Source organism: Eumetopias jubatus, unplaced genomic scaffold (genome assembly GCF_037043125.1).
Source record: "Eumetopias jubatus isolate StellerSeaLion01/CBP00866 unplaced genomic scaffold, mEumJub1_p1.0 scaffold_4, whole genome shotgun sequence".
Classification (NCBI taxonomy): Eukaryota; Metazoa; Chordata; class Mammalia; order Carnivora; family Otariidae; genus Eumetopias; species Eumetopias jubatus.
In genome coordinates this window covers 14265238-14287798 of record NW_028274810.1, presented here as the reverse complement: position 1 = coordinate 14287798, position 22561 = coordinate 14265238, and the positions used below count along the sequence as shown (strand labels likewise).

Below are 22561 nucleotides of genomic sequence, written 5' to 3'. Positions count from 1 at the left end.
TCCTGTCACCCCAGTAGGGAGGGCAAGAATAGGTCTTTCTCCTCAAAGGAAAACAAGTCCTTTTCCCCTCCTCTGGCTTGTGCCCTGCATTCATCAAGCCCTTAATCATCATGGATGAGTCGAAGAGAGAAAGAAGGTCTGTGAAGGGTGTGTGGGGGGGATGAGAGCAGAGGGTACCCTGGAGAGAAGCTTTGGGGAAACCATCCAGATCCCCTGTGAATCTGAGGCTCCTTGGTGAACAGGATGGGAAGGACACTATAGAAGCCAAAAGTCCCAGGGAAATTGGATTTTTATTCTTCTTGGAAATCTAGTGCCTTCTGAGACTTACTAAGAAAACATAATCTCCTCTTTCATTCGTTCATTTTTTCAGATCAATGTTTTGAGCACTGACTGGTCTGTAGGTATTAGGAACACAAAGATAAGACCCAGTGCCTGTCCTCAAAACCCTCAAAGCCTAATGGGGACACAGGCTAGTGAACAGCCAGTTACTGTGGAGCAGGAGAAGTGCCACGAGGGAAGAAAGTGCAGGGTGCTGTGGGAGCCCAGAAAGGGAGGGGCTAAGGGAGGCCATGGAAGGTTCCGGAATCAGTGATTAGGAGTTGAGCACCAAAGGGCCAGTAGGAGCTAGTTAGCCATGGGAAGAATTAGGAAGAGGAATCAGCACTTGTGAAACCATGAGGGAAGACAATAAGGAAGGTCCAGGGATCTATAAGCAATTCATTATGACCAGAGCATCCCGTACAGGAAATCACGGAGAGGCACATGGAGAGGGTAGCTGGAGCCAGATATCACAGTGTCAGTCTGGAAGGTTCTGCAAAGGCTATTTGGGCTTTTTGTTGGAGGTAGATAGCCTGGAGAGATTTTAAGCAGGAGGGTGACATGTTTGGATTTTCCTGTTAAGGACATTCGCTCTGGCTGCTGAGAGACAGACGGGAGTGAGTGGTGCAGGGGGTGGGAAGGCCAGAGGGAAAGTTATTTCTTGTCCCCGCAGGCACCATGTGGGCATGACCTGGTAAGAGGTACTGCAGCAGTGGGGTCACAGGCTCAGCGACCTGGGTGGACCTTGCAGAGTCTGAGCAGTCCATGGCAGGCCTGAGGGGTGAATGCAGTGGGATTTAGAGATCTCCTGGAGCTCAGGAGACGCCTGGGGCTGGATCCCCAGGGAGATCTGGAGTCTGCATGGACGAGGCCTCCAACATGGATGAGATGACCCTAGGGGCAGGGTTGCAGAAGAGAGGGAAACGGGGACATTTAGGGACCTGGAGGAGAAGGAGGAGCCGCCAGGGAAACGGAAAAGGCAGGTCCAGAGATTCGGAAGGTAAGCTGGGGGCAGTGATAATGGGGAAGTCCCAATAGAGGTAGGCAGCAAAGTCAAAAGCAGCTGAGCTCAGGCATTTGGAGTTAGCAACATGGAGGTGGTGGTTTCAGTGGGCAGTGTGGGGCAGAGGCCTAGGCCATGGGCCAAGGGGGGAGTGGGATATGAGGAGACAGGGAAGAGGCCTCCAAGCTACCCTTGGAAGAAATCTGAATATAAAAGAAAAATTAAAATGGCAGTGATAGAAGGAGATGTCAGAGTAAAGAAGAGTCTTGTTTGTTTGAGGCCTTTTGGTTCGGGATGGAAGAAATATATGGAGGGAAATGGCTACAGAATGAGCAGTTAAGGATGCAGGAGAAGTAAGGGAAGAGAATTCCCAGAGGGAGGATGGTGGAGCACAGATGGAGGGAGAACCATCAGGTAGGGCTTGGAGCACTTGTTTGATGAGAGAGAGGGAGGTGGGCTTTGCTGAGAGCCAGGCTGTGTGGAGTCTGGTCTCAGGAGCTGGAGCAGAAAGCTGTTCGCTGAGGCCGACTGAGCTCTGTCCTGAGCGCTGTGGGAGGGAAGGACGGGGCAGTACTCTTATCCTCATGGTTCTGCCACCTTTTCCATCAGGACTCTGTAGTCTGGGGAAAGGAGTCAGGAAGGCACCGTAGTCTCCATCCAGTTCCGGGGTGTGATTTGCTGGGGAGGGAGAGTGACAGCAGTACAATGAGAGTTCTTAGAGTTGAAAATACAGCCAGAAAGTACTTAAAGCAACGAGCAAGGGTTCTGGGCCACCTATTAGCCCGAGTGAAGAGAGGAGGAGGGGAATAGGCTGGGGGAATAGAGAATGATCAAAGGTGAAGGTATTGATAAGGTGTCCAAGCCAAGCAGAGGGAGTTGGGAGAGCTTGAGGGCTGGGTGAGATGGGGTTGGAGTTTAAAACTCCCAAGAAGCAGCAGGTCTCATCAAAGTCCTGGATGTGACCCTGGGTGGGGAGTCCGAGTGGAATCAGAATTTGGGATCCTGGAGTGGAAGAGGGAGAGGTGCTGGATGGACAGAGCACAGGAGCCTGATGTCAAGATGATGCCCAGACTTGAGGAGAAGGCTTCGGGCCAGGAGCCAAGGCTTTCCATGACTGGAGAGAGACTGGGTTGTTGACAGGCACCGAAGGAAGAGGGGAAGCTGGTGCTGCAGCCAGGTCCCAGGAGCTTCACTAGAGCAGAGGTTTTGTTTTGCTTTTTTTTACTTTGAATTTTCATTGTTATATTAATCACCATACATTACATCATTAGTTTTTGATGTAGTGTTCCATGATTCATTGTTTGTGCATAACACCCAGTGCTCCACGCAGAATGTGCCCTCTTTCATACCCATCACCAGGCTAACCCATCCCCGCACCCCCTCCCCTCTAGAACCCTCAGTTTGTTTTTTAGAGTCCATCATCTCTCATGGTTCATCTCCCCCTCCGATTTACTCCCCTTCATTCTTCCCCTCCTGCTATCTTCTTCTTTTTTTTTTCTTAACATATATTGCATTATTTGTTTCAGAGGTACAGATCTGTGATTCAACAGTCTTGCACAATTCACAGTGTAGAGCAGAGGTTTTTATAGGAGGGCAGGGGGTAGTGGCTCTGAGAAGAGGGGCATGGAGGACAATGAACCATCGCTATCTGAAAGGGCTGCAGGCTACGTGGCCACAGGCGAGAGTGAGATTTCCTTAAGGTGAGGAGTGCAGGTGGTGCTGGATCTAGCCCCAGCCTCAGGCCAGCTGAGATACAGTGGTTTGCCTGAGTACAGGCAGCTAGAAAGTGGCTGAGACAAATTTAAAATTAACCAAATGTGTGTATTCACTTACTTTTCCTACCTGCCCAAGCTGCCCATTTGTACAGCTGTTTTGATGCATTGCAAGCTTGGTCTGCAGGTCCTTTTATTCTGGCTGAATTTGTAATATGTATTTACCATGTGACCTTGGGAAATTCATGACATGCTCTGTGGACCTCATACAATGTGGGGTTGAACCAGGGGTCAATGTCATGTCATTAGAGCCCCAGTGACTCAGTGGAGGAGGCTAAGGGGCCCCCGGGAGCAGGATTGCAGGGAGTCTGAGTGGGGATGGGCTCCTGGCGCCACCCTGGCGTCCACCCGAGCAGCTACCCTTGGATCTGCCTGAATACTGTGGTTCTGCATGAGATTTTTGTTTGGAGGGAGGATTCAGCTGTCCAAAATAATGTTAAAATCTGTGGTCTCACTTGGCCCTTACCCTGCATGAGCCTTTCACTGTTGTGTGCTATAGGGCATGTCCTTGGTCATGCGTCTTTATCTGTGGGCCCTTGTCAGTTTGAGTGTTAAGGACTTGGTGGGCAACTGGACAGCTCCAGGACCTCTCTGCACTGAGCTCACTGAAAAACCAGCGCTCTTCTGTGGTGGTCGTGATACCCTTCCAGAAATCTGATTTTACTAAAGTAGTTGTGATGGGCTGAGGGCTCGAGTGCTCCACAGTAACTTCGATGATGAATTACATCCTGAGTCTAGCAAGTGGGACAAACAGGTCCTGTAGCCAAGGGACAAAGCCTGGACCTGTTTTTTGTCACCTCACACCAGCTGGAATCCCTTGTCGCTGGGCTGGCAGCTGTGAGGGATCACTTGGCTACCAGGAAACCTTCCCAGCTGGGACCTTTGTGAGAGTCTGTGCCAGAGAAATGACATCTGTGAGTCACTGCTCAGGGGAAAACCCAGCTGCTCTGCTCAATCCCAGCCCCAGTGGCCATGGGAAGGGCCAGCAGGCAGAGCAAGGGTAGAAGATAGGCCACTTTGCTTTTCTCAGTTTTCACAGTGGCTTGCCAGATTTGCATTTCCCCATTTCAGAAGGGAAGTTGGGAGGTGGGACTAGAAGCAAAGAGGCCCCCTCCCTGTGGCAGATGGGAAAGCCCACAGCTACTGAGTGTGGAGGGTTTGGGCTGAGCTGTTGGAATTATTTCTCGGACCCACTGGGTTCTCACCATGGACGCACCCCCTTTGTTTCTGACCATAGGTGGTGACAGCCAAGCTTTTAGACTGCACGTGGTATGCTCTGGGCAGTGAGTGTCAGGAAATGGGGGTGAATCTTACAATGGGCATGCTGAATCATGTTAATGTCCCCCCAGATATCAGGATAGGGGAACTGGGAAGGAGGGTGAGGTTTGTTTCACAACACAGAGGGATGGATTCTTGGTGCCATGCGCAGTCTTCTCTGGAAGGAAGGTCAGCCAGGTGTGGGCCTGATAGCCGTAGGTGTTAGCTTGCTAACCCTGGAGCAGTCCCTGCAAGGACTGGGGTGATTCTTTGGACCATGGTGGGAAGCACTGGTGACTGGTGATGTCACTCCCCACAACAGGGGCAATGACCTCGGAGACTGAGAAGCCCTTCACGGGCGAGAGGGACCAGAGTCTCTTCACTTAACCTGCGGCAAATCCTCAGCTCCCAACAAGCCAAGTGGTCTTGGGTTCCATTCTTGGGCAAGTCTTTGTGGGGCAGGGAGCCTGCCTTGCTCTACATGGCACACACAGACCTCAAATATAAGGCTCAGTTCCAAGCAGTGGATTTGGGGAGTCCTGTGAGCAGGTGGGAATGTGCCTGGGCCATGCCTGGAGGAACAGCCAGCATGGCCAAGGTCTTGCAAACCAACCAGGAGGGGAATGCTTGAAGCTGTTGGGGATGTTTAGTCTAGAGAAGAGGACAGGAGAATAGTGTTTTGGAACCCTTGTTGCTTCAGATGGCAGAACTGAGGCCAGCAGATGGAAATAACAGGAAGAAAAGTGGCAAATCACCAGACATAGACCTATCTAATCATTATAACGCAGTAAAGGCCGGGGATTAAGACCCTGGGCTCAAAAGGCATGGTCACGAACCTGCTCACAGATGTGGTTATGAGATCCATTCAGTGTTGACCTGCACTGTGATTTAAAAAAAATGCATTGGTAATCAATACAAATTGGGAAGTTATGCTTATAAATCTATATTTATAATTTCTCTTGAAAAACCTGAAGGGCTGATCACCCAGGGGCATATTCTGTCATGGAACAATACACCCAAAGAAGGCAGTTGCACCCCAGTCCATCACAGGTGCCACCTCCTTCCACCTTTCTTCCACCTTTCTTCCACCTGATCCACAAGTGCCCAGCCCCTCAGTGGGACTGCAGTTTGCAACACTGCTCTAGTTAAGAGCTCAGGGTTTGAATCCTGACTTTGCCACTTTTAAGCAATTGTGATCTTAGACAAGTGAGTCAACCTCTCCAAGCCACCATTTCCTTTTCTGAATATGGGAATCATAACAATAGTCCCCTGGTGAGACATGGAGTTAGAGACATGGACAGTGGCTAACACAGAGTGGGACACTTGGTGAGAGCTTGCCAACTCTTAGCTGCCTGGGAGTGTCCAGCAGTGGAGGGGACAGTCTCATAAAGCCTTGGGGTTCCATCACCAACACCAGGCCTGCAGAAGCCCAGGACTGGAGAAGAGGAAAGCCACCAAAGATCTCTGAAATAAATGGGTCATGCTCCAGTTCTCCCTGGGCCCTCCTCAATGGCCAAGTCAAAGGTATTGGTTTAGGGCTTCCCCGATGCTCATTAAAATCAGATTTTGTCTGAAAGGAACTTTGAGGAGCAGGAAAGAATGTGTTACCTTGGGACGCCTGGGTGTCTCAGTCAGTTAAGCGTCTGCTTTTGGCTCAGGTCATGATCTCAGGGTCCTGGGATCGGGCTTCTTGCTCAGCAGGGGGCCTGGTCCTCCCCCTGCTTGTTCTCTCTCTCTGACAAATAAAATCTTAAAAAAAAAAAAAGAATGTGTTACCTCGAGTACCTTGCACCTGCTTGGCAGGCTGTTGTATGTTCAGAGTGAGGTGGGGTTCCGGCCATAGCTGCCACTTCCTTTCCCGCTGCAGGATTACTTTGTGTTCACTGGCAGCATTTCCTCCCTCAGTAGCTGGCATAGGCTCATCAGTCAGCTCTGCAGAGTGAGCAATCCCAGGGCAGCCAAATCCATCCGATCGCTTAGCTCTGTGATAGAGCCTTCAGGATGTCAGGACCTGCCTGGGACCTGGGTCTCCCTCTGGGTGGGGCTTGAGCAGTATGGGTGCCCTTCAGGAAGTCTGATGAGAGAGATTTTGGTGGCTGGTTCCCATCAGGCCCTGAGAAGTCCCCTGCTGAAACAATGTGGGGTGACTGAAAGATTTGTTTCTATGTCCTAAGCCTTCATGCATTTCCTGACTCTAGGAGCTTTATGTACTTGGGATGCTGAGCTGAGAGCAGACACAACCTTTCTTAGGGAGGTATCCAAGGAAAGGAGAGAGTGAATCTACAGTTCATGAGCACAGAAGTACAAGGGAGACAACCCATGTGGACCACATATGCTTGGGCAGAAGTTTGGGGGAAACGGGGAGGGACCACTAGGTCTGGAGTCGACAGGAAGTCAGCCTATTGGGACCAGAAGGTGGTGGCTACAGGCATGGGTGCCAAGGATGGCAGGTGAAGTGGGGTGAGTTGAATGAGTGGGGCATTCACTCTCTGAATCTCTTTCCCTCATTGCTTCTCTACTCCTCCATTCTTCTTCTCCTCTCCTCTTTGGCATCCACTGTGGCCCCAACACCTACAGACTATTACAGCCAGAGAGCATCTGTCAGGAACCTACCAACTTGCCTCCGCCCTAGGTGGCATCTCATGTGCTTGGATCTCCCTTCCAGATGGCCTGAAGAGAACATGGAGCAGCAGGAGGCTGATGCTGGTCCAGAGCCTGGCCACCTACAGAATCTTTAGGCCAAGCCCTGACCTGTGCCCAGCTTATCCAGATGTCAGGGCTCAGGCTTTGGTTCCTGTGCTTGAGCTAATTGTTCTGTTTGGAGAAACATTTCAGCCTCTGCCCTCTGGGCGCCTCTTCCTGGGAAGCTGCCCTTCATTCAGCCTTGGCCTTTGTATTGGGCCTCTGTAACTGATGAGTTATCATTCTAAGCCATGTCTGATGGCCTCTGGCTTGAATCTGGAAAGCTGAAAATTTGTCCAGACAGTAGAGTCTAAATTAAATATTAGATCTGGGAAGGTTTCACATACTTCATAGTGTGACCTCATTGGGATATGTATTTGCTGTTCTTCTGGTTCTCCCAAATTAATAATTGAGTAAAATCCTGTTTTGACATTCAGAGCTGATTTGCTTACATTCTGCTGAATGGCACCTGCTCTGTGAGAGAGTGGGTGTGTGTCGGGAGACTGGGAGAAGTGGGGCAGACAACAGAAGCTTTAATGGAGATGCATGGCTTGAGCATTTTATACATAAAATTATAATTCAGCCCTAAAACTGTGGGTCACCTACTATATGATAAGCCCTGGATTAGACTCCGGTGGCAGAATAAAGTCATGGATGGTACCGTCTTCTCTTAGGAAGTCTGTGTTGGGGAAATAATACACAAGCACCTGCTGAACAGCAGAATATCCCTCCTTCCATTGCACATACACTCACAATCAGCTACACATCTGTACATATCTGGCCACACATGGGAAGACCTACCCAGGCTGTGGGTTTTGAGATTTTGACCATCAAAACCTACAAGTAAACTCTCCCTCCCTTTTTTTATTATGTTATGTTAATCACCATACATTACATCATTAGTTTTTGATGTAGGGTTCCATGATTCATTGTTTGCATATAACACCCAGTGCTCCATGCAGAACGTGCCCTCTTTAATACCCATCACCAGGCTAACCCATCCTCCCACCCCCCTCCCCTCTAGAACCTTCAGTTTGTTTTTTAGAGTCCATCATCTCTCATGGTTCATCTCCCCCTCCAATTTTCCCCCCTTCATTCTTCCCCTCCTGCTATCTTCTTCTTCAATTTTTTTAACATATATTGCATTATTTGTTTCAGAGGTACAGATCTGTGATTCAACAGTCTTGCACAATTCACAGTGTTCACCATAGCACATACCCTCCCCAATGTTTATCACCCAGCCACCCCATCCCTCCCACCCCCCCACCACTCCAGCAACCCTCAGTTTCTTTCCTGAGATTAAGAATTCCTCATATCAGTGAGGTCATATGATACATGTCTTTCTCTGATTGATTTATTTTGCTCAGCATAATACCCTCCAGTTCCATCCACGTCATTGCAAATGGCAAGATTTCATTCTTTTTGATGGCTGTATAATATTCCATTGTATATATATACCACATCTTCTTTATCCATTCATCTGTCGATGGACATCTTGGCTCTTTCCACAGTTTGGCTATTGTGGACATTGCTGCTGTAAACATTGGGGTGCATGTACCCCTTTGGATCCCTACATTTGTATCTTTGGGGTAAATACCCAGTAGTGCAATTGCTGGATCGTATGGTAGCTCTATTTTCAACTTTTTGAGGAACCTCCATACTGTTTTCCAGAATGGCTGCACCAGCTTGCATTCCCACCAACAGTGTAGGAGGGTTCTCCTTTCTCTGCATCCCTGCCAACATCTGTCATTTCCTGACTTGTTAATTTTAGCCATTCTGACTGGTGTGAGGTGATATCTCTTTGAGGTTTTGATTTGGATTTCCCTGATGCCGAGTGATGTTGAGCACTTTTTCATGTGTCTGTTGGCCGTTTGGATGTCTTCTTTGGAAAAATCTCCCCTTTTTGCATCTGCATTTCATTATAGCATTGTGGTCTGGGATGGGCTCTGAGCCAGAGGGTCTGGGTGAGAACCTGGCTCCCTGCATACTAGCTGTTTGAATTTAGACACACCATATAACCTCTCTGTGCTTCAGTTTCCTCATCTGTAAAATAGAGATTACAGCATCTACTTCACAGGATTGCTCAGAGGTTTAAGGAAGGGAAAACAGGTGCAAGCTTAAAACAGCACAAGACAACATGGGCAGTGCTCATGCCATAGGGGGAAAAGGAGGCTCATTTTTAGGATGGGCACAATTAAGAGAATATTTGCCTGGTTTTAGGAGAGGCTAGGGTCCTCGCAACTTGATGTTTTCCACATAGCCACTGAGTCCCAACTCAGTTCCACTCATCAAACATACATGAGAATCTCCCATGCATACATTATGTAGGGTTGTGGGAAAACAGAGATACTTGGGGCATGGAATCCACAGTCTACTTCAGGAGGTGAAACAAATAGACAGATAAAAACAAAGAATAGACCATGAAAAATACCACAGAAACTTAGGAAGACTCATTAAGTTGTGGGTAGGGAGGTTAGGAAAGACTTGTGGGTATTGGAGGGAAGGTGTTGCAGGTTTTAAGAACAGCATGGACCAGAGGAGGCAGGAAATTTTGGCATGTATTTGAGAACAGGGAAGAATCTAATTTGGTTGAAACAAACTGGAATAAGAAGGGTTGGTTTGGGCTACCAATGTAGAGAGGAAATGCAAAGCCAGGGTGAGACTTGGCACTTTGTCAACAGGTAACAGAGGGCCATCGAATGGGGTAGTCATAAGAGATATTAGAGGTCAAATCCTTTTATATTTTAAAACTGATAGAATATAGTGGGTGAAGAAGATGAAAGAATCAAAGATTACAACATAATTTTCTAACCGGGTGACTGAGGGCATGGTGATATTTGCTAGAAATAGGGAAGTCAGAAGAAGGCACTGGTTTAGTAAAAGGCAGAAATTGCTCTGTTTGGACAGTTTGGGTTGGAAATGCTGGTGAGTCATCCCAGTGGCAATGACCTGCAGACTGTTGGAAACGGAGGCACCAAAGAGAGAGCCTAAGGACAGGGAGAGGTATTTGGGAGCTATCTTCAAAGAGAGTGACACCATGGGAATGAATCATGGCCCAGGAAGGGACTGTAGGACAAGGAAAGAGGACTAAGGCTGGACTTTGGTGACGGAACACTAATGGGACAGGCAGATGAAGAGGAGCCATGAGGAAGACTAAAGAGGAATAATACTAATGAGGAGAAGCAAGGCAGTTCAGTGTCATAGAAGCCAAAAAAAAAAAAAAATGGAGACGTCAAGAGGGTAAGACCCCAGAAAAGGCTTGTTGGAGGCTGCCAGTGACCTCTGAGAGCCATCTACGTACAGTTCTGGGATGGTGCCATATTGACAGGGTCCAAATAATTGTTGGTTATTGAAAAAGAACAGACTATGTGAGGACCAAACGTTTAAGAATAAAAGAAAGTAAGGAGTGAGAGAGTGAGGTAGTGCAAGGAAGAGGCAGTTCAAAGAGTTATGAGAAACCGGAGAGGCTTTGTAGACTAAAGGAAGAGACGCACGGCTGAGCTCACCCTGTCCCGCCTCCCTTTGTAATGCAGGACATTAAGATCAGAAAAGAGAACAAGAGAAGATGGCTGGATGGTTGCCGGACACCAGAGATGAAGAAATTGAAGTGAGTGGGAGACGGCATATATAAACTCACCATTGAGAAAACAGAGATTAATTACAAAATAGAATTGCTTGGTTATGAACTAAATGCTGAATCAGTTAAAATATTTTAATATAAACATTTATTCTTAAGGAATACAACTTAGATGATATCAAATATATTCAGAATGCTGGGCAGGCAAAGGGGAAGCAGTTCATGGTTCTTTAACCCCACCCTTGACCAGCGCTGTGACTTTCTGAGAGTTACTGACCCCTCTCTGTCTCAGATTTTCATCCGTGTAAAAGGGATGGTAACACTTCACAAGGTTGTTGCATTGTTGTAAGGACTGGATGAGATATTCAGGAATCAGAATGTGTGAGAGCTATTATGCCGGTGCTTTCCACGTTGTAAGCAGGTGCTCTGTAAATACCGGTTATCATTACAGTAAGCTTTTCTTGGCTGTCTGTTAGTGCAGTCTTGGAGGGAGTAGTTGGGCAGTCAGGGCCCTGGGATTTAGCTGGACAAATGCTAACACTTGCCCTGGATAGATGAATACAGCTGATGTAGAGGTGAAAGATTGCGTGTGACTTCACAAAAGAGAAAAGGGAAGAGAAGGGGGAGATTAGGGAATATCAGAAGTACGTGTGTGTGTGTGTGTATGTGTGTGTATGTGTGTGTGTGTGTGTGTGTGTAGGGAGAGATGACAAAATTAGGGAAAGGCAGCATTCCATAACTGGTAGAAATGGATTCCACTGCACCACTGCATGGCTGACTTCAGTACAGGAAACCCAACCAAGTTGTGGCTTCCCAATTTGCACTTGTGAATATTGGAGCCCCTTTTTAACTCCCCAGCCAAGCCTGCAAATATATAGTCCAGAGCCACAGGTTTCTCTCATTTTGACTTTGTAGCAATGTTCTAATCAATGACTATCTATTCCCCTCCTCCCCAGCCTCTACCTCAAGAAATGAGAGGAATACTGAGAACATCAGACCCAAAGATTTGATGTATGGTTCAAATTCATGATCTATCTTCTCCAAGTGTTGGCTTTCTCCTCTCTGATGATGACCTACTATGTACATTCTGAATGTCTATGGAGTTAACTAAACTTACTTCTCCAAGTATTTGGCTCAGGTGTGTGTTCTTCTAGGATATGGTGATCAAGTATGATCAAGTATGTATTGATATCACCCAGAACCTTTGCTCTCGTGCATCATTTTTTTCCAGCCTGAGGATCCCTTACTCTGCCTGGGGAGACAACTTTTCTGTCTGGCAACATTCATCCCTTCAGTCACGATATCGGAGTTCCTGAGCCCTGCCCCATGTGCATGAGGGCTGACCAGTGAGGAAGCAGTAGAGTGAATACTGTACCCCAGGTGTATGTGGTATGGCTCGCTGCTTTGTAAGGTGATCTGTGGGTTATCTGGGGCCAACTTTTAATCCCAGACTACTTTCTCCTTAACCAGCTTCCCCTTGTTATCTCTTTCAGAGTGTGTGGGGCAGGGGAAAATGCAATCTCACTTAAAAATTAACTCAAACATCTGCTGGTAGCCTCCACTACAATATATTTCATGCATTTCCAAGTCTTAGAAATAACTCTTGGACAATGTTTTGTTTATCTCCAGCACTGCTCCCCTCCAGGAGCAGAATAGATATAGAGCTGCTTGTGCATATCTACATGGACATCTCTCTCTCTCTCCTCTGACCCTTTCCACTCCACTCCCCACCATCCCCCAAAGCAGAAGTGTTAATGAGTGGGGATAGCGCATCATTTAAGCTGTCACAGTGTGTGATGAAGACAGACTGAAGATGATGTAAGCCATCAGTATTAATTCCATTCACCAGGAGAGATGGGAAATTCTTGCGTGCAGTGGGTGTAATCAGTTTATTTCAGTCTGTGCTGAATTCCATGGGCTACTGTAAGGTGGAGTAATCCCAGATTGCTGAGGCTGGTCTCCCATGCATCAGATGAGTGTGAAAGTACTCGGTAACCTGTAAAGTGATGAATAAAAGTTATCCTTTTATCCTAGGCTCCCGCAATAATATATTTTGGATTCGTTATATATGAATTTATCTAATGTCTAGTGAGTGGGTGGAGCTCTGGTCAAGAAAGTCCTGATCTTTCTTGATCAGCCTGGAGGAAATCAACAATCCAGTAGTAAGGGGTGGGGATGAGGCATGGTGTTTCCAGAACCAGTATCTAAAAACATGCACAGAGTTCATGGGGGTTAGTTCTCTGGAGGATGGCAGGAGAATTCCTGCTTCCTTGTGAGATATATTCATTTCTCCGTAAATCATTTGTCGACGCCATGTTGCTTGCTGACCTGTGTGGCTGAGCCATGTGGTAAAGCGGATCACAAAGATTTACCTCTGCCAGGCTCCTTGCACTTTGAGGAAGGGTATCCCCTCGTGAGGCCCACCTTCTGCTTCCCAGCTCATCACTCAGTCTGAAACTCGTCTCTGTCTCGTCTCTCCCGATCTGTCTCATTCCATTTGTGATCACGTGTCACTCAGACTTCCTCTAGTTCCTTTTCTCTATTTACTATTCCTTAGTCTTCCCTGCTCTTTGAAAACTGAGGGAGGGCTGAGTTGCCGTGGCAACCCCCTATCCCCACCTCTTTTCTGTTTTTCAACAATTTTTCTACATTTTAATAAAATCGCTATTTAGAGTGTGCAAAGCTTCAGTCCCCTCCACCGCAGCTCTGCAAAGGAGGTTTCCTGTCTGACCAGAACACTAATGACTAAAACATGGCTTTCCAGGGAGGCCAGCAGTGAGGGGGCCGTCCAGGGCAAGCACTTTGGTAGACATATGTGTTCAGGACCAGGGTTTGACCTGTATACTTGAAGAACCGCAGTGGACAGGGCTGAACACCCAAGCTTTGTAAAATATATCATGCTGGATACATATAAAATATACATGTTGAATTTGGCTTGAGGGGAGGAGGCATGAGATAAGGTGTTCTTACCTTTGTTACACTGACAGAGGGAACTGAAGTCCTGGGCTCTGATTGCACCAAGCTGAGATAGAGCCAGCCTATTAGGAATAGTTGGCATTTGCAATATGGAAGGTGGCTCAAAGCTAGTGTGGAATCATGGGGGGATAACACAGAGGCTTCATCTTTTACCAGCTCTAAGACCTCAGTGTTCTCAACTGTATACTCCTATCTACCTTGTAGGACTGCTGTGAGGGGCAGAGATATCGTACCCCAGGCATTTGGTGATAATATGGCTAAGTGTCTGGGCTCTAGAGTAGGCTTCAACTCCCAGCTCTGCCAACCTCTAGTTTTATGACTTGAGGCAAGTTACTTAACCTCTCCATTGATCAGCTTCCTCATCTCTAACATGGGGACAATAATAACAGAATCTGTCTTTTAGGGTTGTTTTGAGAATTCAATAAGTTAATATGGTAAAGACTTGGAACAGTGCCTGGTAAAGTGTTTACTGTCATTGATTATCAGCATTTGATACATGAAAACTACTATTTTACCAGTTTATCAACACTAATGAAGACTAGCTCAAACCTGGGGCTTTAACAAGGGTTTATATCTATTGAGGAAGAGGTTTGGTAGAGGGCCATTTCGTTAGGGAATGAAACATTTAGACTGCACTGAGAAGTAGAATCTGATTCCAATGGAAAGATATAGTAGCTTTTCTATTCTTAGTGTTCACGAATGAAAACATTCATTCTTCGCCATGGTGTTTTTGGACTTTATAAAAACAAATTTATACAGAAGCAAGGTGGATTATTTTAGCTTAAATCTGATTTGAATTTAAAATATCGTTCAGCCACTCTGATGGCTCGCAGGTAGAAAGTCTCTGAGTGAGGTGATGTAGTAGCCCTCTGATGGCAGTGTTTCTTAAACTCTCATGTGCCTATGATTTTATTAAAATTCAGATTGTAATTCAGTAGGTTTGGGGTGGAGTCTGAGATTCTGCATTTCTAACAAGCTTTTAGGTGATGCTGATGCCGCTGGTTCTCGGGGACCATTTAGTAGCAAGATTAGGTTTTTGAGTCCAGCTCTTCCCAAAGATGACCTAAAACAGAGCTGTGGGTTTAGAGGAAGGGATTCCTCCCATTTCTTATCCATATACAAAGCTGGAATCACCCAATATTAATATTGGGTGGGCCCTCATGAAGGAATGAGATTAAGAACGACCAGTGGAAGCTAGAAGCCTCTTTTTTTTCTGAGATCTTTTTGACAAAGGAAGTCAAGTAAAGCTGTATGCAATTGTCTGCCTTTTTGGCCAGAAAGCTCAGAGGTGCTCCGACTGCATTATATAAGCACTTTCCTCTTGCTTTACAAGTGTGGTTACTCACTTTGTTTTGTTCTTGAAGTGTTTTCAGAATCCAATAAAGCCCATCATTTTTAGGGTGGCATTTTAGGATGGGGAGGCATTGTTTGATTTATTCAGAATGTTTTGAAGAGATGATTGTTGGACTGACACCCAAGTGAAATTGAGCCAAATAAAGACATAATTATTAAAACATTAACTTGAAATTTCGACTCCTGCTTAATAGCACTGCTTTCCTACTATAAATCTCTGGCAATCTGTTATTTCAGTTTAAGCTTTGGTTAAAAAAAAAAAACACCTCAAAACAAAACTCTTGACATGGTTGTAACAACTAACAATAATGGTGATATATAACAGCTGCAAGCTCACTTCTGAATTACCAGTGGAGGAATTAAAGGTCCGTGTTATAAGATGAGAGGTTTAGCTACTTTATAAGATGAATCAGCCAGTGACTCACAATTACCAGTTGGGTGATTTAAAAATCCCAGTAGTTGTGAGCTTTACTTTGGAGAATGGGCAATCTTTGAAGAAATATGTGACATTAGAGAGAAAAATTTGAAGCATACTTTAAATTCAAGATTGACCATAATTCAAAAGAGCATGGTAAGACTATATATGCTCCTTTCATTAAAAAGATCATCTCAATTAGATTTAGGTTTTTAGCCATGTGATCTACCCCTTTTAGTCAAGGCAGCATTGTACGGTCACTTCCACTAGGTTATTGAATAAGGTATGCATCATCCCTCTAAAAGGTCCACAGATTGGGGCACCTGGGTGATGCAGTTGGTTGAGTGGATTTTTGGTTTTGCCTCAGGTCATGATCTCAGGATCGTGAGATCGAGCCCTGCATCATCATCCTCTGTGCTCAGTGCAGAGTCTGCTTGAGGTTCTCTCTCCCTCTCCATCTGCATCTCCCCACCACTCTCTCTCTCTCTCTCAAATAAATAAATAAATCTTTAAGAAAAAAGGCCCACAGATCAAGAGATGTTGATGCCAGCTAAGGGGGCAATTGCCCCTTTAATATCAGATTTAACTCTTGTAGGTGCCAACCCAGTCAGGAGATGGGCAAATATGACAGAGATGGACAATAATATATATTTCAAAATACAAAGGTTTTTTTTTTTCTTTCCCAGCATTAGATGTTAACAGTCTTTTCAAATGGAAACCACGCAAATAGGATTCCAGATTAAAGTCTCCTCAGTTGGCGTATAACCATTGGGAAAAATGAAATGAGATTTATCTGAGAATTGCTATTATGACCCATCCTTAAAACAGAAGAGCTTTGTTCCTTCTGAGCTAGTAGAAATCTGTTACAGTAGCAGCCTTATAATTTGTCACTGAATAAATCACCAACACCAAGTTACATTAATTATATCTTACTCTTTGGTTCTCTAAATTCTTCTTTAATAGGCCTGAAGGAGTTGCAATGAATAATATGGATTGTGACCCATTTGCAACCTTTAGAGTCAGTTTTTCCTTTCCAGTAAATCTATATTCTTTCTCTTTTATCATAACAGGAAAATCCATATTTGAAGTTTTGTTAAGAGGTTTGCTTGGAATTATCGGTAACTAAACTCTTACTTTAAGTGAATGGTGCTTAGTGATTGTAATGATCTAAAATTTGGTGCCTTCTGTAGGCTTGCTTCCAGCAGATTCCACACGAATAAGAGAATGTGTATATATTTTTGAACTGGGAATCATTTTGACTGAGGGTTTATAGAGATACAACAGGCAAATTCTGTACAGTTTAAGCACAAGAGCTCTTGTCCAAGTGGAATACTTCAAAGGTTCAGAGATTGAAGTAACTACTGGAATGTTTAAGTGCTGAGGTTAAAACTACCCTAGAGATAAAATCAGATTTCCTGTTTCTAAGTCTGGAAGCTTACAATAAGGACCTTGAAGGTTCCTGTAATAATAAACAGATCTTCTAAAACAGCAACAGGATGAGGTAAGTGTGGCTGACTTGAAAGTACAGATTAAGTTCCTCAACACGACCCATGTGTTTCAAAATTAAGAGGGAAAATTTCCAAGAAAGAGATGTATTTAGAGCTTTAATGAATCCAAAATATTTTTAAGTACTGCAAAACTTTGACTTGTTTTTTTAAGGTTTTTCCACTGCTAAGACAACTATCTCCTTTCCTCGGAGTGCATTTGTTTTACGAATCTAGAGTTGAGAGCCTCTCATCAGCGGTATCTCAATGTGTAGCAGCTTTTGCAATTTGTGCAGGACAAGTAATCTGGCCTGGGCTGCAAGGAGCTGAACACCCTTCCCCCTCCTCATTTGCTTCACTCAGTTCTTTCTACTTACTTACCAAGCCTGAACTTCTGTTTTCCAGAAAGCCCTTGAGCTGGGCTAATTGTCCTTTTCATCTTTCTCCTAGTACCTGGAGCCTACGTGGTGTAGAACTTGTCACCATGCCTTAATCATAGGCTTTCTCATTTCCCCCTAATTCTGTGAGGTTTTTGAGGACAAAAATTCCATCTTCTCAGCGTCCTATCTGTTCAGCAAATGTCTAGTAAGCAGCCACTGTGTAGCCGGCCCTGTGAATACTACAAGAACTAGGACACAGAGTCAGTTTTCCAGCTGCTCACAGTTTCGAAAAGGAGACAGAAGAATGGACAGTTATATTTTGTGTTAGGTTCTTGGACAGAGGTCAATTGAAGGTTCATCAGAAGGGCACTGAACTAAGGTCTTCCAGAGGAGATATCACCAAGTTAAGTCTTGAAAGATAAGTAGCAATTGCCCGCCTGAGGAGAAGAGCATGGATGGGTGGCATGGGGCAAAAAAACACGTGGGCAGAGGGAGCAGCAGATGTGAAGGTATGTAGAAGAGAGGGCATATTGCATACAAGGAATTCACAGTAACTCAGGGTGATGCAAGCAGAGAGCACCTGTTACAGAGTGAGAAAGAATGAGGTTAGCAAGCTCAACAGGAGCTAGATGATGAAGCGCCTTGGATGTCATGCTAAAAAGTTTGTGCTTTTTTCTAAAAGGATAAAGGACAAGTCACTGAAGTATTTTAGCCAGGAGAGTCATCAGCATATTTTTGGTTTCCAGGGATCACTTTGGCTGTAGTCGGAAACATTTACAAGGCGACGGCAGCAAAATAGGCAAGAAATTACAAGACAACAGAAGCAACTCAGAGGCGGAAGGGTGGAGGAAGTTGTGGCAAGAATTTATTGGCTGTAAAGAATGAGCGAGAAGGAGAAGTCTGAGATTAGATGATCCTCAGACTTCTAAATAGCAGCATTAAGGAAAAGTGGTTCCATTCCCCAGATTATGAAATACAGTTAGGGTGCAGTGCGGTGCTGAGTGTGGAAAGTGCGTCACTCTGGGATGGACATGTTGACAGTGAGGTACCTTGGATAGCCTGGAGACCACCCAGTAAGATAGTCCTATCAAAGAGATTGGTGTACAAAAGATAAATTGCGTGGGTCAGAAAATCCCATAAGGCTGGCAAACAAAATCCTGGATGTGGGAAGGTTGTAGAAGAACCTCATTGAACCCAGTGGCAACGGGTAGAGTTGGGGCTCCCACATACTGGAAGTTTGTCTGTAGCTGCTACCTGTCTTTCCCTGAGGCAGTCCTATTGTTCTACTTTATCTCCTTTTCATTCTCTTTGCTTCTCTACTAGGCTTAGTACTGCTTCACCAGAACATGGATTACGTGGATTTAGGATTGTCAAGAGACTGACCTTGGCTCAACTCCACAAAACCTAGATCTCTGCTTAATTTTTTCTGCCTCTACATCTTCAAGTCTCAATTACAAATTCCAGGGAGAGACAATCTAATTGGCTCAGTGTGGGTTGGGTGACCACTGGTGGACGGAGAATGGGTTTATGTGGGTTCCAGAGCTGTCCCTTCTAGACTGTGGGTTGCAGGTTCTCTAAGAAGAGAATGTGAACAGGAAGGAGAAGACTGGCTGAGAAAGCAACTGATACCTGGATACAGTAAGAATAGGACTTGGGAACTAGATCTGGGCTGAAGAGAAGGATCTAGGGAAGCCCTTAAAACTAAGGTATTGGTTAAGATAACCCGGGGGGAGAATTTAGACTCTGAGAGGTGAGGGCTGAGATCAGAACTTTGGGGAGCAGCAGGATTTAAGCAGTGACAAGAGGAAGACAGGTCAGTGAACATGACTAGGAAGAGATGGAAAGAGAGGTAAGAAGAAGGACAGTGCCACAAAACTGAAGGAGGGAGGGGTCAATGGCATCAGATTCTACAAAGATAGGGTAGGGCAAGAACTAAAGGCTGACAAGGAAACCAGAAGTGAGGGACTATCCAGTGAGGAGGTGTAGACAGAAGCCAGATGACAGTGGGATGACATGATAGTGGAATGTCAAATAAATAAGGGGTGGGGAGCAGATGCCACTTCTCTCTGAAAAGATTGACTTTGAATGGAAAGGGGGCAAAGAGAGCTGGAGATGGACACATGGTGGAGGAAGCATTTTCGAAGTAATCCAACATCTCAGCATGGGGAGGTATTGAGTCCACAGCCAAGAAAGACAATATTTGATGCAGTCAAGTTTGGGAGGAAATTGAACGGGATGAACCAGAGCTCCGGAGGTTGAGACACCATTTCCACTGAAGTGAGAGGGAGAAATGGCATATAAGAGGCACCAAATAAATATTTTTTGAATCATAAATGAATAAACTCATGGAATGGTGGTTGAGTCACTTTGCAGAGCTTAGGTTTCTATTTCCCTTGAGGTCTCACTTTCAGGTAAGAGGATTGGGTCTTGCGAGCGCGCTGGGCAGGATGAGACTTGCCAGCTTGAATGGTGTAGGACAAGTACAGTGGAAAGCCCTCCTTCTGCTCTTCTTCAAGATACCCTGAGGATAACTCCTCAGATGCCTCACTGTTAGGGCAGCCAGAATCTGAGACAGCAGGGGTAGCGAGGGATGGAGAATGTGGCTGTGCATGAAAGCCCCTTGGATCAGGAGTCGGAAAACTTTGGATTCTAGTCACTTTCTGAAATGTCCTGATCACATGACCTTAGACAAACTGCATTACTATGCATCTAATTTCTTCATTTGTAAAAAGTGTGATAATACCTTCTCTGCCTATTTAACAGATATCTGTAATCACAGATTTTATAGGTTGCTCTTAAACATCAATCGACCTATATCTACTTAAAACATTGTGAATATTGTAAAGCCCAGAACAGCAGTAAGGCCCTATTACTTTATACTCCAGGCATGCAGAAGATGTGGGCTGCCTGTGCGGCGTGCCCCGCAGAGCTGTCTAATCCTGTCTAACTACACATACATGTAGAGCATGGACCTTGGAGTACTGTTTGCCAGGTTCCTTCCAGTCGACTACACGTGTTGAGAGCTCGGCCTGAGTGCAGCGCATTCCTGCGGGTGTAGAGAGTGCCTGGAGGGAGAAGCATATTAAAATCACAAACTCATTACTTTCTCAAGACCAGACATATAAAGTTCAAACAGCTTTATAAATTGCCTCCAGAGATGATAAAGCAAAAATTAACTCTGCCTCAAAAATTTGCATCCGCGTTATGAACGCCATGTTCCTCTCTCTCATAGTGATTTCCATCTCCATCACCAGAAACCAAAAGGCAACACAAGCGTTCTCCTCTGCGGAGTTCCTCAGCATCTCTGGAGAGACAAATGAAAACTAAAGACATCAGGTCTGCTTATCATCATTGACCCTGGCTTCCGGATTCCTATTTGGTCCTTGGATTAACTTCCCTCATGCGGTCCCTGATTGCTTTTAGAGTCGGGTCATGTGGAAATGTTTGCTTTTGTAGCAGGAATAATAGGTATAAATTAAACCAGTAATACCTGGCATCTACTTCTCACCAACATTGTAAAGGTTAATGAGATGTGCCTATGAATCAACTTGTATTCTTCATCTTCATCTAAAAACATTTATTTTGCCAAATTGGACGAGACACGGGTGAGGGACTATCCACATACACTCATTTCCTTGGCAGTGGTATGCTTTGAAATCAGATTTCTGGGTTATTTGCCTTGTTTCTCCTCTTGTGGCTTCATTTCCAAAACAATGATTTCACTGACTTTAAATTTTAAAAGACAGTGTCATCCACAGAGGGTTAGTTCTTCATTTGGCTTTTTCTCCTCTGCCATGGCTCAAGTTATCAGGTACCATTTAGAGAGAATGCAGAAGGATTAAGAAAAAATAATGTAATTCATTTGGCTATGATTAATGGAACTTATAAATACATGATAAATGGGCCTAAGGGAGAGAAAGGCACAATATTGATAAAGGTTATAATGCAAAAGAAAGTACAGGAAAGAGAACTGAGGATTGAGTGGGCCCTAACCCACAGAAGGTGTGCAGCAGTAATAATTATGTACTAATTTGCTTCTGCTAAGTCCAATAGAAAAGTGAGAATTCTCTTGGAGGAAGGCATGATTCAAAGAGGATATTTGTAATCATGCATCTCTTAATTCACTCTGTAAATGTTCGAGAAGGATTTAAAGATTTAGTTCCTTAACATGAAATACAAATTATGGCTCAGGAGTCCACCACCAAAACTGCATGACCAGAAATCTTAAAAACAGTTCTTTCTTATATTAACCAGAGGCTTAGAAAAATATGTTTTGCTCTTTAATAGCTATTTACTACATGTGTAAGGCAGCCTAAATCTGTACTTTTTTTTTTTTTTTTTTGGTAAGACAAAGTAAAATTCCAGATGGGAACAAGAGGGCCTCTGTTTTGGTGATGTAGCATGTGTTGACATTCCAAAAGCACAAACACTTTTGAGTAACTAGCTGCTATTAGGAAAAAGAATTAAGATCAACATTGCTAAGCACAAAATAAGAACAATGGGTATGCACAGGTTGATTAGTAGAAATTATAGTCTGTCATGGTACAAAAAAAAATACTGGACATAACAACAAATACACATCGCAGACAAAATGTGCTTATTTAACACTTGACCGTTCTGGATCTAATAATGAGAATCCTAACCTACAAGCTTAGAAATATTTCTATACATCACCTGTTAGACTCTAAGGTGTCTGAGAGCAGGGGCACTGTTGTATCCACCTTCATACATTTGCTTTGCTTCAATTTTTTCATATAACAGACACAAAGTATGAAGGTACAGGCTTATTACAAATACTTTTTTTCTTCCTTGAGATTCTTCTGGGCCCTCAACAATGTATGGTAGGGAGCAAAGGAAGAAACCCAGGCCATGTGTTGGCATCCACAAGACTTGCTAAGTGTAATGCCCAGAAGTCCACTTTATAGTCACGTGGGAAGACACAGAACAGTCCCTAAAGATTGATGATGTTTATGCTGCTGATAATAGCCCAGGTTTTGATGTTTCCTCTTTTGCAAAAATAAAACAGGAAAAGGCAGATAGGCAGACAGAGAAAAGAGAGTTTGGAACTAATTCATATGAGTAACGGGATTTTTTTTTTTGTATTTATTGAATTCTGCACATAACATTTGCAATGAAAACACTTTAAAGCCAATGACAAATCTTAAAAAATGGATCAGATAAAAACATCACATAATCAACTCACAGGTATTTACTGTATTTACTCAACAGAAGGCTCAAATTTATTATGACAAGAACATTAGAGAACATGGCATAAGAACTTATTTAAACTTTACATTAATATGCGATAAATTAACATAATTCAATATCGAAAGATGAATATAGA

At 44.6% G+C, this 22561-nt stretch overlaps 1 long non-coding RNA gene across 2 annotated transcripts; it reads left to right on the top strand.

Annotated features, from left to right (window-relative positions):
* The first annotated feature begins 37 nt into the window (after positions 1-37).
* LOC114207910 (uncharacterized) lies at positions 38-20713 on the top strand. Of its 2 annotated transcripts, XR_003608945.2 has the most exons (4): positions 38-136; positions 10566-10639; positions 11566-11747; positions 20450-20713. It is a non-coding gene; the product is annotated as an uncharacterized LOC114207910 (long non-coding RNA). The 2 variants fall into 2 exon arrangements; XR_003608946.2 differs by lacking the exon at positions 11566-11747.
* The last annotated feature ends 1848 nt before the right edge of the window (positions 20714-22561 follow it).